Source organism: Ambystoma mexicanum, chromosome 13, assembly GCF_040938575.1.
Source record: "Ambystoma mexicanum isolate Mex_15411 chromosome 13, UKY_AmexF1_1, whole genome shotgun sequence".
Classification (NCBI taxonomy): domain Eukaryota; kingdom Metazoa; phylum Chordata; class Amphibia; order Caudata; family Ambystomatidae; genus Ambystoma; species Ambystoma mexicanum.
Window position 1 is genome coordinate 586,479,210 of NC_090938.1, and position 27,326 is coordinate 586,506,535.

Sequence of the window (27,326 nt, forward strand, 5' to 3'; positions counted from 1 at the left end):
TGAGGGGGTGTGAATGAGTTCATTTTATGAGGGAGGAAAGCGGACGTTTACCCAAATGTCCTGCCTGTACCATATGAACATCTAGATTCATTTCAATGTTAAAGAGACAATCTCATGTATTTAGGTCCTCTGAATATCTGTTGCTTGTCGCTGGTGCTTTTGCCAGTGATCAGCATAAGGCATGGATGGAATGGTTTGTGTAGAACCTCAAAACCGAGAACTTCGGCGAGCTCGAGAGGAGGGGTTAGAGCAATGCGGTTCTACTATGTGTGACCAAACTTGATAGAAAGCAGAAACTCTGGACACTTGATGCATTGCATGTGAAGAGGCAGGAGGAATTCTAGGGAGCTCTGGGTAGTTAGGGAATAGCACTTGTGTAGTAACGTGGTAGTTAGGAGGAGTTGCAGTTTAGGTTAGAGTAGTAACACATCAATGATAGGTCCTAGATGGAGTTTAGGGAATTCGAAAATAATTTAGGGGGAGATTGTGTGGGAGACCATACAAGAAGGTGGCCAAAGCAATGAGTATAAGAATTGTGTTCGTGGGACTATGCCAAAGCAGTCTAAGGTGCACACTCAATTTAGTGGTGGGAAAGAATGCCAAAGCAGTCATAGGCACACACGAATTGTGTCAGTTAAGGGAGCATGCCAAAGCAATCTTAGGCCCACATTAGCTTTGTATGTGAAGTATTATGCTAAAGCAGTCTTAAGTATATGTCCTTGTTTGCTTTCTTTGGTGCGCCTCACTCCCCTTATGTCCTCTGGTGTTTTTGTCCTGTTTTTTTGCCACGCTCCTCGCAGTTCATGTCCCTCGCCCCTGCCTGCCTCCCAATGTGTCTGTTTGCCCTCCCCCGACCCCATTGGCCACTGACCTCGGAGTTGCGAACGTTTTGCCATTCCATTTCCCGCGTTAGTGCAGGTGAGTGTGAATCCCTTCCCTGTGTCAACCTGACGCCCCCATTTCACCCCATATGTCCTTGTTTGCTTTTTTTGTGTTGCCCCGCTCCCCGTATGTCTCCAGTGTTTTTGTCCTGTTTTTTGCTGCGCTCCTCTGAGTTCGTGTCCTCCTCTCCTGCCCGCCTCCCAGCGTGTCTGTTGCCCTCCCTACTCTTCCCTATTCAACTGTTCCTCTTCTCTTATTATTCCTCTTCTCTTGGGCTTTTTCTGCATTTGTGGTGTGTTGAAAACTAGGCTTTTCTCCCTCTCTCTTGGAAATTTGAATATGGGTGTTTTTGCATTGTGGTGTGTTTGAAAATGCATGCTTTTCTCACTCTCTCTAGGAAAGTTGAATCTGGTTTCTTTGGCATTGTGGTGTATTTGTAAGCTAGGCTTTTCTCCCTCTCTCTTGGAAAGTCGATTCTGGGTGTTTTTGCATTGTGGTGTTTTTGAAAATGTATGCTTTTCTCTCTCTAGCAGAGTCGAATGTGGGTGTTTTTTTCATTGTGGTGTGTTGAAAACTAGGCTTTTCTCCCTCTCTTGGAAATTCGAATCTGGATGTTTTACATTTGTGGTGTGTTTGAAAATTAGGCTTTTCTCCCTCTCTTTAGGAAAGTTGAATCTGGGTGTTTTTGCATTTGTGGTGTGCGTAGAGGGAGTTTCGAGGATCCCGAGACCACCCCTCCGCCCTCCGAGGTTCATGATGAGACAAAAGGCCAGAAATGCTCGCAGTCACCCATCCTATTTTCGACAGATTTCGAGTGCACCAATGATTGACAAATAAAATTAAAGGTATCCTCTCAGCCAGCCACACAGAAAAATACAATGCAAATCCTTCCATGTGTGGGAGATGAGCCTGTGATGGTGAACAGAGAAACCTATATGGACAGCCTCGACTAAACACTGAGAAGCCATGGTGTTGACATCATTAGTGACACCACAACGTAGCAGCGTTAGACATGGAGCACACTGCATCACACCATCACCCACTCGTATACATGATGAACATGGCTACACAGTTCTATAGCTAGAGGACAGATACACATACATACTGTCAATGCATTTATTATTTTTGCACTAGCCAAACGCAGTAACGCGGAACTGCAAGGCACAAGAGATCCAGTGCAAGCTTGCTGATGCTCAGAGGCAATATTTGCTGGATATACAGGAGTATATATGAAGCCTGATCGAACCACGTACAGCTAGCCTATTGGGAACATAGTACGAAATGGACAATGTAGAAACCGCATTATAAGGATGTAGGAAAATTACAGCATGCCTCATGCCACCGAGGATGGGATGAGGAGAAGCTGATTCAGGCTGCACAGAGAGCGAAGACGAGCTCATAGCCAAGGTCAGGGATATAAGGACACATTCCAATCTGCAGAAGACAAAGGGACCAGCTGCAGAAAAGCAGAATAAATCCTTGTAGTTATGAACTGCAGGGCTCAATCTTGTGGTCTCTAAACACGTGATACAGCCAGACGAGACAATGGACAGTCTTCTGTGGTGGGAAAGGGTAGTCGATCCCAGCAAACCAGAAGCAGAGGGCAACAAGTGTTGCAATATAAGGAACAACTTCTCATAGGCAAAGGTGGTACACATAAGTTGCCATACAGACACATAATCGTTCACATCACCTTGAAGAGGTGCACAGCGAGCTGAGAACTCGATCCAGTCCCAGGCATGGGGGCAACAGCTCTAACCAATCACAGTGTAGAATCCTGTGGGTGGATGGCAAAGGGCAAGAACCAATGGTAATCCCACTATTCTGCAACAATGTAATAGTTTCTTGGAGACGGGACAGGCCAGCCACCTGACATGTAAGAGCCAGTAAAATAACAGCTATATGTGACCGTATAGGTTATTAGACTCTCGATATCTAATCCCTCACACCGAGCGGTTTTCTGGAGCAGGGCCCAAGTGATGACGCCAGATTCATACAAAACCAGCCTGCGTGCCGTGGAACTTCGAGCTGTACCTGACTCTTTCTGTGTTCATGTACTGATCCCTGTTGGTTTTATGTGCAATAAACCACAGTTTGTACTTGCCATCTGACTGAGTCCTCCGTTAATTCTGGGGAGGATGTGTTAGGTTCTCTGAGTCTGCGGAGGATGGTTGGCTGCGCCGGCCCGGCACAAAGCTGTCTCCTCAACCACAGAACCTGAGAGGCTGCAGGACCCGCGCATATTTCGAGAAAGACGGGGAACGCGTAGCTGTGGAAAGGCCGCCAGGAGCTAGCTTGGAAATATCCTGCCCTAGGTCAGCGAGGAGTCCAGACAGACGAGGACGGGGAAGTGGCTGCTTTGGAGGACATGGCAGCCGAGCAGCGCCAGCAGAGGCCGGAGTGTAAGTATTGACCCATTCACACAGCAACTGTGGGTGTGGGGTGGGGTGGGTATCAAGTGTTGTGAAGTGTTGTTGAGTATTGTCAGAGTATTGTGAAGCATCATCGAGTATTATCAAAGTATTGTTTAGTATTGTCAAAACTTAGTAGGAACAGCAGCAGAGGTAGATGCCATTATCAGCGGTTAGGGCACATTTGGGTTTAAAGGTAAACGGTTCTGGTGAATAACCTAGATTATTGACTCAAAAGCATGGATTGATTGATTGATTGATTGATATTTTATTTCCATCACGCTCGTACACAAGTGTTTCAGAGCGCGACAAGGCAAGGGAGGGGAGCAGGGGAGAACAAAACAGCGATCTTACTAGGCCCAGTGACATTGAGAACGCGCAAGTGCATGGGAGAGGGGGGAGGGGAAAAGTGCATGGAAGGGGAGAGAGGTGGAAAGTGCGAAGCAGAGGAGAAACAGATAAATAACAATAAATAAATAATAAAGGCAACAAACAGTGGTAATGCAGCCAGCAATTTGCAAGTGCTAGGTTTAAGGCAGCAGACAGAGTAGGTCTGATAAGTGCAGGAAGAAAAAGGGGGGGCTGGATGGGCACAGATACAGACCCCAGTGCAAGGGGTGGCCCGGAGGCAGTGCGGGAGGGTGGCAGGATGAGCAGGTACCTAGGCCCAAAAGACAGAGGGTGGCCAGGTGCACAGTGCCAAGAGAGAACAGATCAGCAGGAGGGAGGGGGAGCGAAGACAGAAGAAAAGAGGAAGGTCTTGAGGTGCTTCCGGAACCGGAGATGGTTCCCCTCAAGTTTTAGAGTGGCAGGGAGGCTGTTCCAGAGGGAGGCCCCAGCCGAAGACAGAGATCTACCCCCAGCTCGTTTCTTAGAAAAACGACTGACCCTGAGTGAGTTGGAGGTAGAGGAGCAAATAGCTCGAGAGGGGAGGTATTTGCGGCGGGATAGCTGAAGGTATTTTGGACCCAGGCCCCAGAAAGCCTTGTGGACAATGCAGAGGGTTTTGAATTTAATCCTTGCATCCACTGGGAGCCAGTGGAGAGATTTCAGAGCTGGAGAGATACGATCCCAGGGCATGAGGCCAAGGACAAGTCTCACATTCCTGTTCTGGATTAGTTGCAGAGGGCGGAGAGTAGAGGCAGGTAGATTTAGAAAGAGGCTGTTACAATAGTCCAAGCTAGAGAGAACCAGAGCTTGAGATACCATGAGCTTCTGGGGGAAGGAGAGGAAAGGCAGAGTACCTCTGAGGCTGTGCAGTCGGAAATTTGACTTTTTAGAGACCTCAGAGATGTGGGCGGAGAAGGAAAGGGTGGAGTCAAAGATGACCCAGAGGTTCTTAGCCTCGCAGGTGGGGGTAGGAAGAGGGCCAAGGAAGGCCGGCCAGAGAGTGAGGGGAAAGGATGGTGAAGGTGTGCCGATGAGGAGGATCTCCGTCTTGCTGGCATTCAGACAAAGATCATTGGCGGCACACCAATCTTGAATGGCAGTTAGGCAATCAGAGATGAGAGAGGGAGAGGAGGTGGCAGAGGGCAGCTTGAAAATTAGTTGAGTGTCGTCAGCGTAGCACTGGAAATTTGAGCAGAAAATGGCAATGCAGTGGGCGAGAGTTGCCAGGTTTTGGTTGAAAAGCCAGGGCTTGATGTTAGACCCCTGGGGAACACCACAGGTAGAGAGGAAGATAGATGAAAGGAAGGACCCAAGTTGGACCTGCGAGGGTTGATCTGAGAGGAAAGAGGTCAGCCAGGCCAGAGCCTGATCAGTGATACCCAGGTTTTCATGGAGACGGTTGAGCAGGATGGTATGGTTGACCGTGTCGAAGGCAGAAGAGAGATCAAGGAGGATGAGGACAGATGGAATGTTAGAGCAAAGGTTGGTGAGCAGATCTTCATGGATGTTTAGGAGAGCAGTTTCGGTGCTTCTGGCAGCTCTGAAGCCAGACTGGTGGTCATGGAGACAGCCAACTGAATTGGAATGAAGGTTAAGCTGAGAGATGGCCAACTTTTTCAGGAGTTTGCCAAGAAAGGGAGTAATGGAAATTGGGCGATAGTTAGCTCAGTGTTCGGGTGGTTCATTTTGGGAGTAATCGAGTGTAACATTGTGCACGTAGAATTTAGTTTCGTAGCATTACGTGGCTAGTAAATTGTCAGAGTTATGTGAATAGTGGATTTCCTGCGGGTTGAGCGTTTTAGATAGATACATAGATGACGGTATCCCCGTAAGGTTTAGCAAGGGAAACTGGCCTAGATTCCAGAAGGTGATTCAACTGGGTAAGTCTTGAGGAGACGTATTATTTGCTAGGCGACACAGTAAGTGCAGATCGAACACAAGATAATAGTGGTATACTCTGCCTGGAGGCAGGAAGACAGTTGTGGGGTGTTGTGTTCGGGTGGTTCATTTTGGGAGTAATGGGGTGTAACATTGTGCACGTAGTATTTGGTTTCATAGCATTACGTGGTTAGCAAATTGATCACTTTACCCATAGGTTTGTGCGTAGGACACGGAGAACACGAGGCATTGAGGAGCTAGCATTGGAAACTTGGGATTGGCAGACGAGGTGAACAAGTGATGGTGCACGGAAGGCGCATGCACAAGATTGTGGGTGTGCCGGAGGAGGCAACAAGTGTGAAGGGGGCAGTCCGCGGAGCATGCCTGACAGGCCGTTGAGCCAGAGAGGCTTGTAGCAAATTGATAACATCGTGATCACACTGTGTTCCTCCCATAACAGTGGATTATCGGAACCCTCGACTTGCGGTCAGGTAAAAGCAAGAACAAATGTATCAAGGGAAGTGCTGGGGTGAGACGCCCCTACAGCAACTGTGTAAGACACTCCCGCTCTACAAGGACAAAATATGTAAATATAGCAGAGAATGGTATAAGGGCACCGAGGGAAAATTAACTAAGCCATGGGCACCTTGTGGCAGTTTCTCCCAAGATGTGCAGCAATCACTACTGACACACATACAGGGTACCGATAAGGGAAAGAAGTAAGAAAGCTGCATGGTGATATTCAAGATGTGGAGGATGTTCCAAGAGGGCTAGAGGGACCCAGCGAGGCATCAGTGGATGCTGAGCCAGCAGGAGGTGCATGGGCCTGCGACCCTGCCTTCCGCTCCCCCTTTCTCTCCGAGTGTGGTCTCTGATGACACAGACGATGAGCAATGGATGTACCCATTATGAGAATTAAGAGCAGCAGAGGGGTATTCCAATCTGATGTACAAACCACCACCATACACAAGTGAAGAGGGGCAGAGAGGTGCAGGGCAGCTAATCACTGGGCGGGGAGCGAGCAGCGGAGTGCAGCAGGATGCGAAGGGCGGCCTATGGAGTATAACCACGAACAAATGGATCGGGGATAAATTCTTTTAAAGTTGGAAGGGAAGGTAGATGGGAAGGCAGAGGGGACAACTAAGGCAATGGGAGGTTTGAAGGGGAGCGGAGAGGCGAGTGATTGGGCAGACATTATGGAGGAAATTAACAGAAAGGAGAAGGAAAGAGAAGAGAGGTTAGAAAGAGAGGATAGGGAGAGGAGGAGAGAGGAAGATAAGGAGCAGGTACGGTGAGAAAGATAAGATAGAAATGGATAACAGAGAAAGAAACAGAGAAGAGCGGAAGCAGCAGGACAGATGGATAAGAGAAGTAGAAGAGATCGAGAGATGGAGGGAGGTAGCGGAGCAGGAAAAAGGCAAGTTGGTTGAGTAAGTTGCATCTGGACAGACTGGCTAGGAAACGCACACGCAAGGAGGCAGACGGGCGGGCAGTAATGGCTGCAAATACACAATAGACAGCGGATCAGGAAAACGACATACTTGAGGAGGGCAGACGAGCGAAGCCAGATAGCACAACCTCAAGGGACAAGAGTATCACAGAACGGGACAAAACAGGCCTAGGGATCTGGGGAGCGGCAGATACGACTTGCGGGATATCGACATTAACATGAAACCTAGCACAGACACGACAACGAGAAGACTGAGCTTGGTGGATGACATTTGCAGTAACATGGGCTCCGGATCCGAAAATGAAGGATGGAACAGTGGGACCCAGAGGGGGGAGCACCACAGGCTCCAATCCACAGGGACAGGGGCAGATAAGACAGTAAAATGGGAGAGTGGGATAGGTACATGGGATGCAGCATGGACTTGCGGGCACCACAGTTGAGGGGCGACTTATATACCCTCAAGGATATACCAACATACATAGAGCGGCTTAGAGACCTCCCAGGACGAAGGAAGGGGGAAACGGCTATAGTATGCTCAAGAGAAAGGTTGACGTGGGAACATGACGATGGTGCCCGAATACCCATACCAGAATCAACAGACATATACATGAGGACGAGGAGTGACAGGCCAGACTTACTAGGAGTGCGCATTGGGAGGTCAGGTTTACGCAGATGCCTTTACTGTAAAAGAGAGGGGGGTGACCTCTGTATATACCATGGAAACACACTGACAAGGAGAACGTGAGGTGTAGACTACCATCGCTGAGCGCGGGTGCTGGGAAATGGATTTATGAAATGGAAAGAATGACAGCAGGACAGAGGTTAGCAGTGGGTGACGTAAAAGGACTACTAGTGGCGATCCTCTGGGATGCTGCTGTTGATGAATGGACGAGGGCGGGTTTACATAGAGTGACAACCCAAAACAGGCGTACGATGGCTCGCCGTTTGCAAACTGCAGAGTTGCCATATGGTGAGCACCAAGGATGTAATACCCAGACTCATCAGACATTGGGGGAATTATGTCAGGGAAAATGGGGGAAGACAAATACCCTCTGCAGTATATTCAGGAGACACAAGAGCTTTGGCATCTTGAATCTCAAGAACCGTGGGATAAAACAGTAGCAGTATTTTACCACATATTATGCCAGGGGTTGCCAAAACCGGTACAGAAGCAGCTAAAAAGGTAAATTGGCTTGGAAGCAAAGCTTGGCCAGAAATACAGCGCACAATTGTTAACCATTGTAGGCTATGGCAGCTGAAGCATAAGAAAAAGGCAGAGGACAGAAAGATAGATGAAGCAAAATTAGTGCAGAAGAAACTATCAAACTATGCCAACGAAGGGGCATTCCTAACAAACACGAGCACACAGGGAGTACAGACAAGCCCACAGGGATCACAGCTGCAGCAGTACATACCGCCGCATAAGGGGGGAGGATTCATGGGACAGGAAACCTTCAGAAAAGGTTTTGAGGAAGAAGGGGGCCATCGAGAGGATGCGGGTTTGGCCCACAGATACATCACAATCAAGGGGGCTTTCCAGGAGGGTTTCAGGGATATGGGCAACAGGTGCAGCAGGGCCCAGGGGATTTCTCAGGGGTCTTTCAAGGGCAAGAAAGAAAGCCATCACAGTGTTGGACATGCAGGTAGATATGACACATTTTGGGAGCTTGCAGAAGCAGGGGGATGCAGTAGAATTGGGGAACACAATATCAGATATATCAGGATGACCAGGCATGGACGTCAATTCCCTGTGGTCTCCCTTGCTACCCCTAAAAATAAATCCTCCCCAAAAAAGATTATTTTTTTCATTTTCTTTTTTTTGTACATCGAGGCTCATGGGTTGTAGCCAGCAGCATGTGGCTCTTTGTTTTTGGAGTGGCTGGTTTTCTAATGGCTATAGCATGTAAGATAGCTCAATGGGTTGAGCGCTGGCTGCTGCAATGTGTGTGTGATCTGCAGGTTGCAGGTTTGCCTCCCAGCAAGGTCAACTTAGCCTTTCATCCTGCTACGGTTGATAAACAAGTACCAACACAGGTTGGGAGATAGTATATGTGTATTTGCTCTATATGAAGCGATTAAGCTAAGTGCTATATAATAACACATCATTATCGTTTGGCCTTGGAAGTCTGCTTGCATTCACAGTGATTTGGTAATATGGGCCTATATGCACTGATGTTAACATATGGTGATCCATTCTTGTATGAAATGTATATCACTTTACAGTTATATCTAACCATATTTTTCGTAGTGTACTCAGAAACAATTCTATGGGATGCCACTTCCTGTTTTGTCGTGGGGTGAAAGGTTGTGTTCCATCACTTCCCGTGACGTCACTTCGGGGTGGGGTCAAATGACATCATTTCCTGTGATTTCATCAGAGGTCAAGGGTCATGTGATGTCACTTCCACTATCCCTGACATTTATGTGAAATGACGTCCGTGTGACCAGGGCAAATGTTATACCCAGGACCAACCACAACTACAGCAAGGACTATTACAGGGTGTGCACCAGCTGACACCCCAGCCCATATTCAAACACTCATACTACAGTACTTACAGGCACCACAGACTCAAGGAAACACACAGCAGACACAAGACAACATGCAGAAAAATGACAGCACTGTGTCACACATGGACTCCACGGCAACGACCCCATTAGAAAACTGGGTGGGGTCACCATCGTGGGGAACAACCACTTTTCAGAGAATGGGATGTCCTTGTACCCTCAAAAGGACAGTCCATAGACAGACTTGATGTGTTCCATCCTATTGATCACACACAACCCTGCGGAGTAACCTCGCATAGGGGGTGGCGATAGGTGAGAAGACTTTTTCCTTTCTTGTAGTTAAAGGGGTGACTAGGTCCTGCATTCAGGAAGGAGCATTTAGATTGTCAGGCGATGCCATGAATACTCAAGAATTCTCTGGGGCTCAGGAAGTGGTTCCTTTCACAGACTATATCTCCCTTTCTATAGGGAACACGATTTGTCTCTGCCTTTACTGTACTTTCAACAGACACCTGTAAACATGCTGTGACAAGACATTATGAGCAGACTGAACATGACGATCTCGTTCACAGACAAAGGGATAGTGTGCTCCACACCAGGAATACCAGGAATACACATTCTCAATGTAAGAGAAATCATCCAAGTGTATTTTGGATGAAAGGTACAGAGGGGGGGCCAGTGGACGTAGAGATGTTCCATTACGGGACTGACATTGCTATTGCATGGCTTCTAGGGATTGCAGGGAAAATGTGGCGTCTTCCAAATGAGTATCTATTCAGACCTGTGATACCATTGGATGAGGCAGAGGGAACAATAGTGCCAATAGAAATTTAGGGAGCGGTTGTAAGAGATGATTCAATAGCGGAACATGGGATGGATGACACAGGACGACCATGGCGAGAAGTGATCTCAGTGGCAGAAGGGTGCAGACTAACCACAGTGACAGATGAAGAACTATTCAGGGACGAAAAGGTCAGAGAGCGAGAAGTTGTTCAAAATGAGTGTGACATATTGGCTGAGAATACATTACAGGGAGGTACCACAGAGGATGGCAATGGCACTGGAAGCACCGCCACCCTTCTGCGAGGAGGATATAGCCAAGGTATCCAGCATCCTATGGATCACCAGTTGCTATTATGTGAGGCTTTTGAAAGGAATAGGGGGAGTGAAGATAAAGCTGAAACCAGGAGCGATCTTACCCAGAGTTAAACAGTATGCACTCTCAAAAGAAGAAGACAAAGGCATTTATGAAATGATTGCAGCATTAGTGGAGGGAGGCATTCTGGTGCTGTCAGAATCTCCATGCAACACGGCAGTGTACCCAGTCAAAAAATCAAAAGGGGGTTGTGGCGGTTTATCCAGGATTTGCTCTCTTTGCAACTAATGAATACTCTGTAGAAACAGAGTATTCATTAGTTGCAAACCCAGCGACTATTTTATGCAACATTCTGATGGAAGCCGCATGCTTCATGGTCATAGACTTGAAAAATGTATTCTTTTCAGTACCATTACACCCAGACTCACAAGACCTGACTTCCTTTATGTATAGAAACCAGAGGTGGAAACCTACAAGACTTCCTCAGGGATACTGTGAGTCACCATACATTTTTAACTGGGTCATCCAGATGGACCTATGTAATGCACAGATGTAGAGCACGGTCTTACATTACGTAGATGAAATTTTGATTTGCAGCACAACTGAAGACCAGTATAGAAAAGACTCAGTGCACATGTTGAAAGTGTTAGCAGACAAGGGATACAAATTGGACAAGTCCAAACTACAGTACTGTCAGAAAGAGGTGCTATACATTGGACAGACAGTATCCCAAAATTGCTGACAGATCACACCAGAGAGCACGGAAACAATAATAATAATTTGGCATTTATATAGCGCTACGAACCCTCAGATATCTGAGTGCTGCTTATTATTACTCACGGTGTGTGGTGCTCATTTATCGACCTTGGAAGGATGAAAGGCTGAGTTTAGCCCCGCCAGGATTTGAACCTGCGTTAGCAGGCTCTGCACGGATGTCACAGCGAGCGCTTTACTCACTGTGCCACTTGACCAGCTTGACACTACGCAACACAGCCAAACCCACGACAGTGAAAGAAATGCAGCAGTTCTTGGGATTGTGCAATTACTGCAGAGCATGGTGTTTTGACTAAAGTACATACATGAGGCCCTTACTGGGCATGCAGAAGGAAACACAGAAGGGACACAAGGCAATAAACGGTATGACAAAAATGACTGAGGCATTTGAAAAGCTGAAAGAAGCCATAAACACAGCTCTAGTATTAGGGATCCCAGACTACAAAAAGAAATTCTTCCAGTTCTCACACATTGACAAGGTAGTGGTGAAAGTGGTACTGACACAGAAAACAAGTTCGGGACACAAGCCAATAGCATACTACAGTGGAGACCTTGACTCAGTTATGAGAGGACACTACCAGTGCAAACAGGCTTTGGCTGCTTCCGCATTTGCGGTAGAGAAATCAGCAGGAATTACCATGGGGTGCACTGCCACTCTTTACGTGGAGCATGCCCTCTTTGTGATACTGCAGGTCCCAGAGAGCACACTGACAATACAGGGAGCATCAGGGTATAAGGTGCTTTTATCAAACACATCACTAAAGATAGTGAAGTGCTGGTATGTTAACCCAGCGATTTTCTTAACAGACATTTTACAAGAAGGTGACTATGCACATGACTGTGAAGAGAACGTAAAGGAATTCAGTGACACTTGCAAGGTACATGAGGACCCACTTGAGGGGGAATCGTGCTGTACATTGACGGATCTTCAACAATTGATCAGACAGATGGGGTTAGGGATACAGGAACTGCAGTGGTGAGGTTAAGGGATGATGGAACAAGTGAGGTAGTGTCGAGTGCGTGATTGCCATCACATTATTCAGCACACGCAGCAGAGTTAGTAGCCCTAATACTAGCACAGGAGAATAGCAGAGGAAAGGAAGTAACAGTGTACTCCCACTCTGCCTATGTGATGTCGAACGTACACTCCGGACTAGCACGATGGATGAGGAGAGACTTCAGGAGGGCAGATGGGACAGTACAGCACACACTTCTATTACACAAATTGATTGACGTTATCCGGTACCCTCGAGAGATAGCAATAGTGAAGTGCCAGGCACACACGCGAGGGGAAGATCCCATCTCAGGGGGAAATGAAGCAGTAGACCCAAAAGCAAAATGCGCAGCATATTTCAGAGAACTACTAGAAATGGAGACAGCATCAAATGCTCGGTATAGTCGAAGGAATATGGTACTGAAGGAAGGGTACAACCCATTGCCAGCGACACAGATTATGGAGCTGCAGGTAAATGCACCCCAGGAGGAGAACACATTATGGACCAGAAGGGGATGTACAGTATCTCCAACAGGCACCCTATGGCAGCAGAATAACACAGTCAAGGTGGTGAAGCCACTAGCACTATTGAACACTGCACTGACACAATTACACTATCCAACACACACAGGAAAAGAGGTCATTTCTGCCTGTATTGGAGAAACATGGTTCTGTCCTAATTTGGCGGAACACGTGGCTGAATATTTAAGCAACTGGTTGACATGCAAGCAATTCACAGCAGGACATATATTTTAGGTTTGTAAGAGGAGCCATACCTCTGCCAGTAGGCCCATTCCAGCATTTACATATCGAATATGTGACACGATCAAAGTGTGTCAAGGGTACCGCTACATGAGTTTGTGTGCCCATTCTCGAGATGGATTGTTCCAGGCCCCTGTTCACATCCTGACACTCTCAGAGCAGCAAGGTTTTTAGTCCAGGAAGTGTTCCCAAGATGGGGCATGTGTGTGGTCCTGCAGTCTGACAATGGCCCTCACATCACCAGTGAGATGTTCAAGCACGTAACTACGTTGCTGTGCATTCAACATATTTTTCTTGTGCTTATCACCTGCAAGAAAATGGGGTGTGTGAATGCCTGAATGGCCTCCTGAAAGATGCAATAGCTAAAACAAAGCAGAGCACAAGGAAGTACTGGCTCCACTGCTTGCCACCTGCACTGTATGCATTGCACAATAAGCCTGGGTCCGACCACCATTTAACGCCTCATGAGGTGGTGATAGAACGGTGCATGCAGCTCCCATTGGCTCCTCCCACTAGAGCACTGAAGGACTGAGAGTAGTGCAGATGTGCTAGGTCAGGAAATGTACGACTACATTACTTCCTTGATTGCTGGTGCCTCTTTTATCTCGTGCAAGATACAACGATACAGGGGAGGCCCAGAAGGCAGCAGAGAGAGCAACTGTGATAACTCACCAAGGGACTATGAGATTGAAAGACAGGTTAATCTTGGGGACTTGGTCCTGCTTCACAATTTTATCTGAAGGGGGAAATGCACATAGGTTCACTGGTCCCCACACCGTGGAAAAAGTAGCAGACAGAGCTGTGAAGCTTGAGGGGGAAACGGTGAGGAACCACCTCTCAGACATGAAGCCCTACCAATCAGCAGCCTCTCCTGGAAACATGTTCGACAGGGCCAATGATCAGTAGCAAGAAGAGCAAACAAATGATTTTGAAATTACACTGCCGAGTGGAGGACACCCAATGGTTACTCACTCAAGGGCAGCAGAGCTAGGGAACGGACTTCTGATTTCACATGTGTACCTGCCAACAAAGAAGATAACGGTACACTGACAGAAGCAGTAGCCCAGCTATCCCAGATGCATGCCAAGATGGAGGAAGAAGCAAAGGGGACTGGAAAGGACCAAAGCTGTACAGCGTAGATATGGTCATGGATGCCGTCATGGCTATCAGACAGGCTGAAGCTGATATTGGGAGCACTGATATTGGCAGTGGTGTGATATGTGTGGTAAAGGTTTGCCTCACTCAGTGCCGTAAAACAGCAGAAGAGATGATCAGAATGAAGGCCCTGATGGATGAGAATATAGGATGCACAAAGGACAAAATAGTGGAAGAGAGAGATAAGTTGATAGAGAGAGAATAGCAAACTGTCCAGCATTCCCACTTGAGTCAATGAAATTGGACAATCCATTCGATGCAAAGTACTACAAAGGAAAATGGGTGTGGTGCAACCCAGAAGGAGTGTGCAGTTATATGGAATGGACCTTTGACCATCATGTGAATCATTATGGACACCTCAGAGGAATTATGAAAATATGGCAGCCAAGAGCTAAAGTATTAACTTTTCAGGATGTGGTTGACAGGTCGACCAGAGGGGGGACTAAAGAGGGAGTTCCGAGGGTTCCGAGACACCCCTCCGTCCTCCGATGTTCATGACGAGACAAAAGGCCAGAAATGCTTGCAGCCATCCATCTTATTTTGGACAGATCCCGAGTGCACCAATGATCAATAAATACACTGAAAGGTATCCTCTCAGCCAGCCATACAGACCGAATACAATGCAAATCTTTCCATGTGTGGGAGAAGAGCCTGTGATCGTGGACAGAGAAACCTATATGGAAAGCCTTGACTAAACACAGAGAAGCCATGGTGTTGACGTCATTAGTGACACCACGACATAGCAGCGTTAGACATGAAGCACACTGCATCACACAAACAAACACTCGTATACATGAAGAACATGGGTGCACAGTTCTATATCTAGAGGACAAATACACATACATACTATTCTGTCAATGATTTAGTTATTTTTGCACCTACCAAATGCAGTAACACAGAACTGCAAGGCACAAGAGATCCGGAGCAAGCTGGCTGATGCTCAGCGACAATATTTGCGTGGATATACAGGAGTATATATGAAGCCTGATCAAACCACGTACAGCTAGCCTATAGGGAACGTAGTAGGACATGGACAATGTAGAAACCGCATTATAAGGTTGTAGGAAAATTACAGCAGGCCTCAAGCCACCAAGCATGGTATGAGGAGAAGCTGATTCAGGCGGCACAGAGAGCAAGATGTGCGAAGACTAGCTCGCAGACAAGATCAGAGCTATGAGGACATATTCCAATCTCCAGATGACAAAAGGGACCAGCTGCAGAAAAGCAGAATAAATCCTTGTAGTTATTAGCTGCAGGGCTAAATTGTGTGGTCTCTAAACATGTGATGCAGCCAGACGAGACAATGGACAATCTTCCATGGTGGAAAAGCGGAGCCGATCCCAGCAAACCAGATTCAGACGGCAACAAGTGTTGCAACGTAAGGAGCCCATTCTCATAGGTAAAGGTGGTACACACAAGTTACAATACAGACACATAATCATTCACATCACCTTGAAGAGGTGCACAGCGTGCTGAGAACCCAATCCAGACCCAGGCCTGGGGGCATCAGCTCTAACCAATCACAGCATAGAATCCCAGGGATATATGGCAAGGGGCAAGAACCAATGGTAAACCCACTACTCTGCAACAAGGTAACAGATCGTTTTTTGGAGACGGTCAGGCCAGCCACCTGACATGTAAGAGCCAGAAGAATAACAGCTATAAGTGACCGTACAGATTATTGGACTCTTGATATCCAATCTCTCACAACGATCGGTTTTCTGGAGCAGGGCCCAAGTGATGACGCCAGAGTCATACAAAACGGGCCTGCGCACCGTGGAACTTCGAGCTGTACCTGAATCTTTCTGTATTCATTTACTGATCCCTGTTGGTTTTATGTGCAATAAACCGAGGTTTGTACTTGCCATCTGACTGAGTCCTCTCTTCGTTCTGGGGAGGGTGTTAGGCTCTCTGAGTCCGCAGAACCCCAGCATCGCTCTGGCATACCTGGGAGTCATACCTAATAAGTGTTTTAAAATTAGGCTTTTCTCTTTCCTCTCTCGAGGAAAGTTGAATCTGGGAGATTTTGTACTGTGATGTGTTTTAAATTAGGATGTTTTCCCCCTTTTAGCAAAGTTGAATCTGGGTGTTTTTGCATTGTGTTGTGCTGAAAACTAGGCTTGTCTTCCTCTCTCTAAGAAAGTCGCATCTGGGTCATTCTACAGTCCTGCTTGTCATTGGGTCCCTCCCGCTGGTCCTCAAGCACACCCTTGTGCACCCTGTCCTCAAAGTGCAAGTGAACTGTTCACCTGTACTTTTGCACCCTTCTCCTCCCTCCCGCCTAGCTTTCTCTTTCCTCCCTGACCTGATCTCCTCCTCCTCTCCCCTCTCCCATCATCCTTACCACACTTGCACGCTCCAAACTGTCTCTCGACCTAGTAGGAACATTACTGTTTGTCCTCTTTCCTTGTTCATCCCTTCCCTCACTCCTTCTCCTCCTCCTCTTCCCTCTTTTCTGTTTCTGCACCTACGTGCTCCGAATTGTCTCACAACCTAGTAGGAAGTTTTTGGAGGACTGATGTGCCAGTTGAACGGACATTCTGACTAGACTGACTCAATATTATGGTTTACTAAGTAGGGGAATCGCTTTAGAGTTAGGGAAAGTTAGCTTTTCTTTTCTTATAAATAAATCTCACTTTGAATCATGCCATCTCTGGGCGAGACTCCCGCTTCTGGTGCCTTTTCACACTATCCTAGTCAGTTTAGATCCTGCTCACCCTGGGGTTTCTTTAAAAGGAAGCTTGGTCCTCCCGCATGACCTGCAGGAGTTACAACCTTCAGTGGGGGAAATACTGGGGTTGGAGGTCAATGTTAGCCCCTATTGATCCCATTTCTAACAGCATATTCATGAAGCCAATCAACAGACGGATGAGCAGGATCAACAAGAGACAGATATGGAGATACATGATTAAAGTAGGATTTTTTTGAGATATTTACAGGATTACACCAATGAAGTGATGATGGACAACTCAGAACCGTGCTATCAAAAAAAGGATGGCTTCTCCTTGAGTAAAACAGTTCTTCCCTTTTCAAATCTCAATCAGGGCTCCCTTCTCAAAGAATGAAATTGTCCACAGTCACTCCCAGTCCTGGTGTTTTAATTGTCCCTGAAACTTATTTCTTGCCTCCTAGGTCTTTAGGTGTGGGTCTTCAGATTTCCATCCTCGAGAGAGCAGGAAATCCCTCCCAGGGATCCCCAGGTCCACATGAGGCTGCATGCTAGGCATCACAAAGGGCTGAACCTCAGGCTTTGATAAGGACTGTCAAAACCCCGGACCTTCCAGCAGGGAATTAACAATGTACCTTTCTCTATGTCTTTTTCTTCCTTCCTGTCCCAGAGTCCTGTGTATATCCTTCAATCCCTGAAATCTTTATCCTTGACGATTCACAACTGGCTTGTTCTTAATGTAAACTCTCTTTCTCCATCTCTCTCATCCTCTTCACTCTCCTTTCTCTCTCCTCTTGTACCTCGTTGGTCCTACCTCCAACCTCTTGTGTGAAGATCCTCCCAACCGCCTTAACATTTTCTCTGCTGTCCTCCTTACATATTCTTACAACCTTCTCCCTTTCCCTTTCCTTCTGATGGACCTTCCAACCTAGTCCTTGATGTACTCTTCACATCTCTTCCCACAATTCCTTCCAACCTCCTCCTCACAGCTCCTACAGATCATCTCGCTGATGTTTCCTTGATACCCTGCGCACAACTCCTTCCAAACTCATCCTCATTAAACTCTTCCTAACAATGCCTGCCATCTTCCACTCCGATGTTCTCTCCACCTTCCTCTTCACAACTACGTTCACCGGCACCCTCACAATCCCTGCCACCCACAATTTTTTGTTTCATGCCATCCTTCCTCCTAATACTATCTGCTCTTTCTTCTCTCTTCATCCATCCAGCCTTCTTTCTTCACAGACCTTCTGCCTACTTTCACCTCATGGCCACAATATGTCTTTCCTGCAGTCTCTGTGCCTCCTAGTTGATGCCTAATGTCTACGCTGCCAATGTTTCTTTGCCTTTTATTGAGTCCCCGCCCCTCCCACTGGGCTGCGCTTACTGTGCGTGAGTAAGTGCACCTTTGGGTTATAGTGAACTAGCTGTCAGAATTGGTTAACTAGATCTCTTTGCTCAATTGCAACTTGTGGCAATGTCGGCCTACAGTGCTGTGGGGTGATACAGTGTGGGCTCTCATAACGCACGCACTCCTGCCAACTTGGATATGACTTCCACGGTTCTACTGCTGCCGGGCACACAGCCCTCGCATAGCCTTTGACTGACAGACTGCCGTGACGTCTGCACTGCATTGTACATCGCCGAACCAGAAAAGTAATTCACTCAGCTGAGTCTTATGTTGTTCCACTGCCCAAATGTAATGTTAGGTTAGCATATCGAACATGGGAGCAGCATTTAGCTTGGGAGGATAGCTTAGGGACAATGCGTTCGTCTTGGAAGCAAGATGGCGGAGCAACACAGGTTCGATCCCTGCGTCCGCGCTTAGAAACCCTGATAAATAACCCATTGCAATACAATAACCCATTGCAATACAATAACCCATTGCAATACAATCACCCATTATGTACTTGGGCATTGCAAAACGGGGCTGGTATAGCCTGGGCATGAACCCAGTGACTGGGCACAACAGCATATCATGGGTGGGGGAGCTGGGCTCCTTTGACACAACCAGGGGTCAAGTCCTAAAAATTAAATTGGGGGGGCTTATCAACAAATGCGATGCGACGTTGCTGGAAAAGAGCATATCAGGGTGACATATGAACATTTCATTAACTTGGCTTTGCATAACAACCCAAATTGCACTGAACCGTTGGCATTTGCCTTTCATAAAATCAACACAAAACCAAGAGAGGACATTTTCTTCTAACAGTGTTTTTGAAAACGTTAAACGGTGTGCATGTGCTAAGCTCCAAGAACCAATACAACTGTTTTCCCTGGGACTTGCAGTACCGAAATGGGACATTTCACCTTTAGTTGTATATTATTTTTCATCAGGTTGTATACTGCAGTGGGGAAGTGTCCGGTTCGAACCCCGAGGTCGGCTTTAATTCATACATTCAGAGAGTACATTTCTCATTTGAGCTGGGGGGACTGAGTGTGCACCCTCGACTTGAGCCCTGGGCGCAACACCCCCTGAGGCAGGCAGGGACTTTGTCTTAGAGAGTGCTCTAAAGCAGTTTTAGACATAAGTGAATTTTGTAAGTGGAAATGTGTGCCAAAGCAGTGGTTGGCACACAGGAATTTTGTAACCAGAGGAGTATGACAAATCAAAGCATTTTGCGAGCAAAAAAATCACCACAAATGTTTAAATTTGAAAAATATATGTTTGACAATTATATCTGAGATAAAAGTGTACCAAGCTTTTACAAGACCCTTCTTGAAGGTTTACACAAGGATGTACTCAAGGTGAGGACACGGTGGCAAAGGGACCTGGGTTTGGATATAGAGGATGGGGAGTGGGAAAAGGCCTTGATATATGTCCAGAAGGTCTCAGAAATGCTTGTCATAAACGAATTCAGCTAAACGTCCTATATATTACCGCCATGACACCATGCATGATATCTAGGTTCTCCCCATCAACCTCTTCGAGCTGTCCTAAATGCCGTAATGATAATGATTTCATGCATATGTTTTCAGTGTGTCCAGTGATACAGTGTTTCTAGAGGTCTATTTGCAAGACGATGGAGGGGACGGGAATTGCCAGTTTTAAGTAGACTCCTGGGATGCGCTTATTTGGTATATATTCCTGCCAAAGACAGCGAGACATGCGACTAAGTTATTTGCTCTGTGCTGTCTATTAGCAAAACAAAGGACCGCTACGTCTTGGAAGAAGACATCAGGCCCAATATTTGCGGTCTGGTGAGGGGACGTGAGAAGATGGTCTGTGGTGGAGACTAAAGTGTGGTCTCGAGCTGCGTACAGGGGATTACACCAAGGAAATGACACTATAATGGCGTAGAACTCTCTTGTACAATGTTTGTTTTATCCTTCAGGTGGTATGCCACCTTGAACGCTGCATGGGTGAGCGGCTTCTTGTGGTGTTATGCGCATGTTATCCTGATAGAGACTGGAGATCACCAAAGGGCTGCGTTGAGAGCGGTGGCTTTGCGTTTAGTATCACATTGTCATGTGGGGTACTTGTGGGTGGTGCACTGTATAGGCTCGGATAATATTGGTCCATGGTGTGGATGACAAGCTGCTGTTGTAGTGTTTTTTTTAATTTTGTGTTCCTTTTGTCATTATTGGAACTAGGGCGGAAAGATGATCGTTCTGGCCATTGTATACAAACGATTGGTGCATTAGAAAAATAAAAAGACTTACAAAAATAATAATATCTGGTAGATAAGAGTTGCATGAATAATCAATTTGCACATAATTCCGACTGGGTTCGGTGCTCATTTTATTTATCACCACACCAGTCCTATCAAGAAAATATTTTTAACCATGAACCATGTTCGGAGAGTGTCAGGATTGTGAAAATGGTGAAGTGAGGGATTTGAGGATAAAATGGCTGTGAAATCAATCACTCTGTTGAGATACAGGGCTGGGGTCTTTTGTCCACAGAGTTGTGGAAGACGAGGTGCTGAGAAGGAAAGCCGGGTTTCAGTCCCTAATTCTTTTAGAATTAGAAATTGAGGTCTAGGTTACACCCAAGGGCAGTCGCAACATATTGCAGTCACGACATTCACAAAGGGTTATGTACAAATAATTTCACCCACGTCTTCAGGTGTAAGTAGGTCTTCTTCGTGAATATGACCAGTGTCACATGTCCCTCTCACCGGGTGCAGGACGTACATGTGAAATTGGTCGCATTCGCAAAGAAGACCCGCTTACACCTTCAGGCGCGGGTGAAATGCTTGGTACATAATCCTTTGTGAATAGACCAGTTCTATGTTGCAACCACCCTTGGGTGTGACCTAGACCTCCTTTTGTAATTCTAAAAGATTTGTCCTGCAGTACAATGGTATATTCCAAACTATTTAGAAATATGTACAGGTAAAATAACAGGATAGACAGAAAAGAGAAGCATATAGAGAATCAATAAGTCAACTACTACCGTATAAAGCTTAATGTAGTCCTAATTTTCATTGAGCTTTAGAATCTGGCAGAGCAGATCCTGTGCACAGTCCTCTCCAGTGGATTTTAGTTATTTCTTGTTTGGGGCGTGAAAAAGGTCTGGGAATGCACGGGGGGGGGGTTCCTACAGTGCCTATCCCTTGCACTACCCCATCCAGGAAAAGCACTGTATCTCTATGGACACCACCAGCCTTTTAATGTGTTAAAAGCAGTCAGAAACCCATGAAGATTCAAGCCTTCCCGCCGGCATCAACATTGGTTATGGACGGAGCTGCTGTTTGATCCCCTCCCGGACTGGTTCAAATATTCAGTGCATATTTCTCACTGTTCGTTCTGCCCTAACAGGGTAATCGTGACTAAAGCAGAACGGTTAGTAAAAAAAATAAAAGGGACTGAACATATCTTCACAAATTTTCACCATCTGTCCCATTTAATGCCTCAATCAACATCAGGCTGAGTCCTCATATGTCAGTTTGGAGGAAACTAAATGTGCCTGTTTGGTCAGTTCTGATAGGCGCTCCTCATTTTCAGATCAGAGATATTTTTTCAGATGCAAAGCCTTTGTCGGAGAGGAAAGGATCTCTCAGTCTAGGCTGATTCACAGATATCAATCTCTATAATGGACAAAGTATCTTGGAGAATTGCCAGACAAGGATCATGTTCAATTGAGCATACCTGGACTAGGTGAATTCTTCCTGGGATGTCCCCCTCTCCAGGTGCTGAACTGTGGGCGTGTGATGAATAGATGGATGTAGACAGCATGACTCCCGTCTTCTCAGGTGTCCAATATACTCTCGAAGATTTTTAGTTGCATCAACAGCAGTCTCCAATCAAGGGCCACACGGTATTTGTATTTGTTTAATATTTATATCTTTGTGCGCAGAGGGGGTGGGTGCGTAGAGGGGGTGAGTGCGTAGAGGGGGTGAGTGCGTAGAGAGGGTGAGTGTGTACAGAGGGGGTAGAGAGGAGGAGTGCGTAACGTGGACTAGTGCGTAAATCTCAGAGAAGCGAGTTGAATGCAAGAATGCGCAAACCAGACGAATACGCAGAACGGATGAGCGTAAACTGGATGAGTGTGTAGAACAGATGAATATGTGGAGCGGATGAGTATGCAGAGCCCACAAGTGTGCATAGTGGATGATTGCGGAAGTGCGGAGAGTGTGTAGATCGCCGGAGCAGATGAATGTACAAACTTGGCGAATGTATAGAGCACATGAGTGTATAGAGCACATGGGCGTATGGAGTAAATGAGCATATGGAGTGATGAGAGTACGGAGTGGATGAGTGTATGGAGTGGACGAATGTATGGAGTGAATGAATGTAAGGAGTGAATGAATGTAGGGATCGGATGAGTGTAGGGAGCGGATGAGTGTATGGAGCGGATGAGTGTATGGAGCGGATGGGTATGCACAAGAGTACATGCGTGGGGCAAACAAGAAGGCATGCGTGGGGCGGACAAGAGGGCATGCGTGGGGCGGACAAGAGGGCATGCGTGGGGCGGACAAGAGGGCATGCGTGGGTAGACAAGAGTGCATCTGCAGGACAGACTAGAGCGCGCGGGGCAGACAGGAGTATTGGACGGACTGGAGCACGTAGAATTGCATGACATATATAGTATGGCTTAGAATGCAGAGAGCATTTAAAGAGCATATAACCCATCATATCACACCACCACGCTTACTCTCTTCTTTACATCACCACTCAACTAGAACACAGAGATACTAGGACACCATTCGGTATAACTGTTCTCATACCAACATCCGCCGCTCACTGCACATCACTCTAAGTAAACACTGCTGGTTTCACACCCCCCAGCCAGGCGTTCTCCTCAGGCCTAACACAGCCACAGCCGTTCTGGATAAAACCCACCAGAACGAACACATTCTCGTGATCTCTCAACCACCACACCTACCACTAAGAAGCAGCTATTACTCGAATACCACACGAGCTGCACACATACCCGGTGCTCTCATGCACCTTTGACTCTCTCTACTCTCTCTACTGATCTGAACTTCGGTTCCCAAGTGCGTTCAACCTACCAGCGCCTTCAGACCATACCAATGGTATATAAGACGCTATATAAGTGCAAAATAACATAACATAAGATAACATATCGCGCAACAAACCCTGAGGTAGCTGGGCGCTTGAAAAACCTGGGGTTACATACATGAAGGCAGAGAAATACAGTCAAATGTTCAGACAGTAGGCAAATGGGACCTTGGTTACACATAGGTCAGAGGAAGCAGTGAGTAACAGGGACACAGTTACATACGGTGAATAGATATCATACATATTCAGTGAGCAGGTAGCAAAGTTGCTGTGACTTAGTGGTGAGGTAAGAGGCTCAGCCAGTCTTTTATGCTTGCTTTGAAGGGGGAAAAGAATGTCTCCTGTCTGAGTGGGATGGGGATGGTGTTCCAACGTTTAGCGGCTTGGGCAGGGAAGCTCGCTTTTCCGGCAGTTTTGAGGTTAAACCTGGGTACCACTAGACTATGGGAAAGAGAAGATCTGGTGATACGTGTAGGTTTGTGCATCTAGATTTAGTCTGCCAGATATTTCGGGCTGAATTTGTGAGACATTTGTGGGTGATGGCCAGGGTGCGTAGTGTGATTCTATAACGGATGGGCAGCCAGTTGACGCTGTTTCTGTGACTGGATATGTGACAGGATCTTGGGAGACTGAGTGCAGCTCTCAGTGAATTATTTTGGGGAACCTGGAGCCTATTTAGATTTTGTTCAGATGTACCAAGGAAGAGTGTATTGCAATAATCAAGTTTAGATAACGCAAGTTTGTAGCGGGCGGTGATAGTCACCCATTCTACAACACTTGTATGTATATCCAGATACGTTTCCCAGGTGGAGAAAGTCTTAATGTGTAAAGATTTATCCACTACAATGGGTGCCTTGTAAGTGTGGGAATCTTTCAGTTAAATTGCCTTAGCAATTTTGAGCCTTCCATCTGGGTGGTAACTGAAATGACCACTGTGGATGCACACCATTTAAGGAATAGTGTGCATAGTAAATAATTCTGAAGACAGTAGGTCAAAGTTTTGAGACAACATTCCACGGTCATCCCTGGATACTACTGCGATGGTGATTTAGCGCAGTTTAAAAACATATGAGAGTAACATACCAAAGGAGATGATCAATGAAGACTTCTTTGCCTTACCCTATCTATAGGTTTGCTTGGATGACCTTGATGCCGATATTGTGGTTCGTGGTCTAATCAAACATTTGACCTATGCCACACGTACCTTAGTTCCGTGACACCAATGTCAGAATCACATTTTCGAGTAATTGCCATGGAAATGTTCCTTATCCTTTTACCCATTTTAGCGATGGGCAAACCTGATTTTAGATAGCTGAATAATCCCAAGCGGGAAGTCCTCTATTGCCCTCAATAACTAATAAGATGATTCCTAATAAATGGGAAGCAGCATCGTGGAAGCCCGCTAGAGGATATAGCCTTTGTAACCTAAAACTGCATTTGCTAGATGTAGCCAATGCGTTCTTTACTTACAGTACAGGCTTTGCCACCAAACACTTTATTTGCACTAAAAAGTGGGAGGTTTTGCATGACCTAGCAGAACCATGTTTGTTCATTTTAATAAGAGTAAATTTCACAAAGAAATCAGTCTCACTTACATCAGAAACTAGCGTTCACATTTCAACATGTAACCATGACTAGGCCTTAACATCTACCAATGGGCGATAAGGGGTAGGGTGTGATGGGTAGAGGGGTAGGGAAGGCCATGGGGCGGGCACATTTTCCAAGCATCCAGTTTGAAGACTATAGTGCTATCTACCTGTCAAGCATTGCAGAGTTATCTACGTATGTCATTGAACCTACAACAAGTCCTTCATCATTATCTTTAGCAATCAGGTGAAACGGTAGGCCCCCAACTGGATTGAACTGATTTTGTTTCCCTCCTGGCACATAGGTGACCCTCCTAAGTGACACCATCGTTCTCATTTCACTCATCCACATCCTGGCTGTGATTTCCAGGTGCATAGAATCACCAGGTGTCTGATTATCCAAGTTTCTTTAGGTGTTGTTAAAGGGCTTGGATCCTCTAGGTCATTGATCCAACCCATGCTGCTGTTCAGCTTTATAACTGTTATCAACGAATCTGACGTGACCCTACCATGAGATTTCCATAGCTTGGCAGTGTCGCTTCATTACCAGAACATGTGTCTGAGGCCCTCCCCAGGTAGATTGCAGCGCCAGCTTTTGTCATTAGTTATTAGGTCTAATTTGAGCCGGTTTTTCTGTATCCATCATAACATCAGTACTATCTCCTGTTCGGTGCATAAACCGTCTCTGCTTTCTTGAGTCCATTTAGTGTTTTATCCAATTTTTTTCCATAGAATCATGTTTGGAGGTCAGTTTGCTAGTCTGATTTTATTTTATCCAGACATGAAGTATCTCCTGCAGAGACAAATTTGCAAATGGCGGATGCTGGAATTAACCCTTTGTCTTCGGCTATGAACATTACAAGTTGTGTGCAAGTGGACTGCTCCTGAGAGACTTGGAGCACATACAGACGTAGAGGAGCTCTCATCTTGGCCTAGCATATTCCTTCTCCTGTTGGCAGGTTGTATTCGGCCTGCAACTTCCTGTATGTCATTATTTGGCCAACATTTTGATGTTGTTAGTCTTGCCTAAAAGGGGCAGGTTAAATTTTTCCTGTCGTGCAATATCCTGTGCAGGTTTTGTGACAATTCTCGAGAACATGCATGTATAAAAGGGCCCAGATTAGTATTTCAGACAACGGCTAGATAAATCAGATTTGATGGGCACCAGTCAAAGTCCTACAATGAAAAAAATCATTTTAATGAACATACTTTGAAAGTAGGAACAATTTAGACCTGATCCAAATGATTTTGCACCATGCGGATGGGCTGCAAATCATTAACCCAATGAAGGAGTATCTGAATGGAGGAGTTTGGGCGAGAGGGTGAGACACATACAGTGAGGAAATAGCATTTGTTTCTGTGAGTCTGCCTTCACGTTGGTCCTGTGAATGCCTGTCTTTGAATACATTGCATCATCCAGGGGGTCAAGAGCTTGGCTGAAAACAAGTGGGGAGAAGGGAGTGCCCTGCTTGGTGTGAGCGCTGGACCAGAGACAGTTCCATTAATGCCTAGACGGACAGAGCATCCATTGAAGAGGCCGCCAGGAAATGGTAAACATATCCAGAATGATGGTCCGGGGATCATACAAAGTTAATCATATTGGACCAAATCAAATGTCTTCTCGGCATCCAGACTAACAGGTGTTGCCTAGGTTCTACCCCCACTATGGGTTTGAAGAAAGCTCAATGCATTTCTAGTGCTCCCTCACCAAACCTACCCTTCACAAAACCCACTTTGTGAATAGGATGTTTCGCCATTTCCATTGTCTTTACATCGCAGCAGTCACATCTATATGTATTCCCATCAGCGTACTTGCAATGGGGTATTTGCTTAGGCTTCCTTCCTATTAATGGGGTGAAAGCCTGCTATATCCAGCCCTTTTTTTTAATACATGCTCTCTTACCCATTGTTATCTCCTACTGCTTGCTCCTTGAAAAGAGCTCAAATGAAGCAAATACATCGATGTAAATGGAGAGGAAAACATGCCACTGTTTTGCCAAATTGCTGAAGTTGGTTGGGCCACGGGTTAACCATTATTATCAGGTCTGTATTTAATAAGGAGCTTGAACAATAGTTTCTGCATTTCAGCAGGTTTCTGCCTTCTGTATGTAAATTATTTATATATTTTAATGTGTCTAGTTCAATTGTACTTTTCACATTTATGTCAATCCATAAAACATAATAGTATCTAGAAAGCTCTCACATAAATACCTAAATTAGTTTAAACACATTAAGCCAACTACACGAAAATACCTACAATTTAAACAATCACTTAAAATAAAATAGGTTATCAAGAATGACATACAT